Source organism: Triticum aestivum, chromosome 1B, assembly GCF_018294505.1.
Source record: "Triticum aestivum cultivar Chinese Spring chromosome 1B, IWGSC CS RefSeq v2.1, whole genome shotgun sequence".
NCBI lineage: Eukaryota > Viridiplantae > Streptophyta > Magnoliopsida > Poales > Poaceae > Triticum > Triticum aestivum.
In genome coordinates this window covers 555,324,764-555,329,180 of record NC_057795.1, presented here as the reverse complement: position 1 = coordinate 555,329,180, position 4,417 = coordinate 555,324,764, and the positions used below count along the sequence as shown (strand labels likewise).

The window sequence follows — 4,417 nt, the reverse complement described above, 5'->3', positions numbered from 1 at the left end:
CTACTCGTATGTGCGAACTTGTGAGTGTCATGGTGTTTGAAATGAAGTTCAAATCGTGTCATGACTGTCATAATATTAGGAAACTACCTTAATTAACTCATATTTTGTTGATGAGTAGAACACGCTACTCTGAACATGACCTAACTCTTCTACAGACAGTTTTTTGATCACTAGAGTTCAGGTAAGAGGCTGGGAACCGGAGCGAGAAGTAGGACGTGGAGAACATAGCCTAGGCAGTGAAACATTGGGTGGTTCCCATGAGGTTTTTTGTGTTATATCCAATGAAAAGAATAGCGCAATATAGAAAATAGTGCCGCCCTTAAAAATATACTATTAGCATGTTATAGCGCGCTGTAGCGTGCTATTAGCGAGATATTATACACTGATCAATTTAGCGAGACAATTATCTACACACTATAGCTCTATTTTTTTCAGTGGTTATATCTCAAAAAGAGTGTGCGGCGCGGCTGCTTACCAGGAAATGGAACACTGACGGAGACAACAGAGCAAAGAATGCCAAGTGGCGTGTCACTTGGAAGGCCGCACACAACCGGATGTGGTCATGCGACAATGGCAACCTCGTGATCCCATGGAATGGAGGCAAACCGCTAATGGCGCCAAGCCTAACTGCCAGGCCGTTCCCCCTTCCCTCCCCTCGCCTCTCCGGCGCCAAGGTGATCAGCGCTCAATCTCTCTCAAGCACTCGTTCTGCATCCTTTGTTTGATTCCCTCCTGGTTGTATCCTCCCCTCCTCCTCTCTGTCTTCCCGCAGAGCCATCGCCTCCTCCTCGGCGTCAGATGCGGCTCCGGCTCCGGCTCTCCCGGAAGCGGCGATGACGACGCACCGCCGGTCGTCAGGGCGGCGGTCAGCGCCGCCACTGAGCTCCTCAGGGCCCTCTCTCCCAAGAAGCCAAGGCAAGCTGTCGAAGCCGTCAACGCAGAGTTGGAGTCGCCTCGCAGCGTCGAGGAAGTGGTGGCTGTTCTTGAAGCCGACTACCGGCGTGCTTATTTCCTTACTGGTATGTGATTTGCGGTACGGACATCAGGACATTGATGATTTGCATAGCAGATTTTCTTCTACTCAACGCGTGTGACGGTCAAAGGAAACTGAAGGAAGTTAATCTGCACATTCAGAGCAATTGTCTTTCGATTTTTGTGTCATTTGAGTGGCCGATGTGCTCAGGACTGCATCGATTTCAGGGAACTTCACTTTGGGCATATATGCTGAAGATTGCTTGTTTGAAGACCCGACGATAAAGTTCCGTGGTACGCATCAAATGCAAATAATACTAAAATAGTACCTAGATCGATGCATCCTTATCCGCCAAGAACTAACTTTCGTATACCATTGTACTCCGTAGGAAGGTCTAGAGATACTCCCAGAATCTGGATTTGTTAGTGCCCTTCTTCGACAGCCCTTGGCTCCAACTTGAAAATATAGACAAGGTAAGCTTTTTTTGCCTTCCCATGCAGTTTTGCTTTGCCTAATTAAATTGTACATTTTCTGTTACTAAACTGCAAAAGGAATTGTGATGTACCAGATATGTGTCTCGTTTTTGAAGTACCTGTCATTTGTGCTAAACTGTAAACATAAAACCATCTTCTTGTTTGGTTAATGTTGGCATTTGTGAAGTTTCTCATGGTATGTGGCTTACACCAAAGTTTGTTTAGCACATGCTTTTTCGCTACTCTCTGCACTCTTGAAAATCATGAATGCAGGGTTTGAGGGTCGACACAAAGTTTATCATAGCAACATGGACATTAAGGTGCCTCATCGACATCACATTATGATCCATTACTGAATACATTCTAGATATGTCTTTGTTTCTTCTGATCATGACCGTTGTTTACCGTTGTTTTTTCCCTTTGGCTTTTTGAGACTAATGTTTCTACACTACTTTCAGGACGTATTTGAAGCTCCCGTGGAGGCCCCTCATCGCCATAAGAGGGAATACAACATACGATTTAGATGAAGAATATAAGGTAGTAATTAAGGGAGATAAAATAAACCATGTAAACTCATTCATCCATCCCTTATTTCACACTATCAGTCAGATTTCAAAGGTTGCACTACGTTTCAGGTCGTTAGGCACGCAGAGAGTTGGGACGTGTCTCCGCTGGAAGCGATCAGACAGTTATTCGTCTCGGCTTCGAAGCATGTCAAGTGAACTTTGGAACAATTGATTATATCACAAAACCCACGGAAACCCACGACGAGCTTGTGTGCTTAAGTAATTCTGTAGTTATCTCTACTATTAAAGGGGAGTTTGTAAGTCATTTGTCTCCCTCCCATGGCCCCACCAATTGAAGGATCTTCCCATGATTCTATATTTCTTTTTACCAACCGCAACCCCACCGAGTTCGGCAAGTGGTGATTCAATCACATCTTCTTTGTTTCTTAGTATGCACTCATGTGATCCAGTGCCATAAAAACTAATCTATCATCAATCAAAAATTGTCTCCAGCAGCCCGTGGATCCACAACCATACATGGCAAATCTACCTATCTACACCATATCAGAACTTTGGGAGGAAGGTTTGAAGGAAATATGCCCTAGAGGCAATAATAAAGTTGTTATTTTATATTTCCTTATTCATGATAAATGTTTATTATTCATGCTAGAATTGTATTAACCGAAAACTTGATACATGTGTGAATACATAGAAAAAACACCGTGTCCCTAGTATGCCTCTACTTGACTAGCTCGTTGATCAAAGACGGTTAAGTTTCCTAGCCATAGACATGTGTTGTCATTTGATGAACGTGATCACGTCATTAGGAGAATGATGTGATGGACAAGACCCATCCGTTAGCTTAGCATAATGATCATTCAGTTTTATTGCTACTGCTTTCTTCATGTCAAATACATATTCCTCTGACTATGAGATTATGCAACTCCCGGATACCGGAGGAATGCCTTGTGTGCTATCAAACGTCACAATCTAATGGGTGATTATAAAGATGCTCTACAGGTATCTCCGAAGGTGTTTGTTGGGTTGGCATAGATCAAGATTAGGATTTGTCACTCCGAGTATCAGAGAGGTATTTCTGGGCCCTCCCGGTAATGCACATCATAAGAAGCCTTGCAAGCAATGTGACTAATGAGTTAGTTACGGGATGATGCATTACGGAATGAGTAAAGAGACTTTCCAGTAACGAGATTGAACTAGGTATGAAGATACCGACGATCAGATCTCGAGCAAGTAACATACCGATGACAAAGGGAATAACGTATGTTGTCATAACTGTTCGACTGATAAAGATCTTCGTAGAATATGTAGGATCCAATATGAGCATCCAGGTTTCGCTATTGGTTATTGACCGGAGAGGTGTCTTGGTGATGTCTACATAGTTCTCGAACCCATAGGGTCCGCACGCTTAACGTTCGATGACGATTGTATTGTATGAGTTATGTGATTTGGTGACCGGATATTGTTCGGAGTCCCGGATGAGATCACATACATGACGAGGAGTCTCGAAATGGTTGAGAGGTAAATATTGATATATTGGATGATAGTATTCAGACACCAGAAGTGTTCTGAATGTATCAGGTACATATCAGAGTACCGAGGGGGGGGGGCGGGGGGTTAGTGGAACCCCCCGGGGGAAGATATGGGACATATGGGCCATAGGAGGGAGGCACACCAGCCCACAAAGGGTGGCGCCCCCCTCCAAGGAAGGAGGCTGAATAGGATTAGGGGAGGGGGCGGCGCCCCCCTCTTTCCTTCTCCCCGTCTCTATTTTCCCCTCTTTCCCCCTCCGATAAAAGGAAAGGGGGGACAAATCCAACTAGGATCCCAAGTAGGATTCCTCCTACTTTGGCGCTCCTAGGGCTGGCTCCCCCTCCCTCCTTTATATACGTGGGGAGGGGGCGCCTAGAACACACATCAATTGTTCCTAGCCGTGTGCAGCGCGCCCCTCGACAGTTTACGCCTCCGGTCATATTCTCACGGTGCCTAGGCGAAGCCTTGTGCGGATCACTTAGCCATCACCGTCACCACGTGGTCGTGCTGACGAAACTCATCTACTTCGTCGACACTCTACTGGATCAAGAGCTCGAGGGATGTCATCGCACTGAACGTGTGCAGAACTCGGAGGTGCCGTACGTTCGGTACTTGATCGGTTCAATGAGAAGAAGTTCGAATACATCAACCACGTTAAGTAAACGCTTCTGCTTTTGGTCTACGAGGGTACGTTGACACATTCTTCCCTTATCGTTGCTATGCATCTCCTAGATAGATCTTGTGTGAGCGTAGGAATTTTTTTGAAATTACATGCTACGTTTCCCAACAGTGGCATCTGAGCCAGGTCTATGCGTAGATGATATGCACGAGTAGAACACAAAGAGTTGTGGGCGGTGATCGTCATACTGCTTACCACCAATGTCTTATTTTTATTCGGCGGTATTGTTGGATGA

The 4,417-nt window shown here is 45.2% G+C and overlaps 1 pseudogene; it reads left to right on the top strand.

The window, feature by feature from the left end:
- Positions 1 to 489: 489 nt before the first annotated feature.
- On the top strand, positions 490 to 2,584 carry LOC123137990 (uncharacterized; annotated as a pseudogene).
- Positions 2,585 to 4,417: the final 1,833 nt, after the last annotated feature.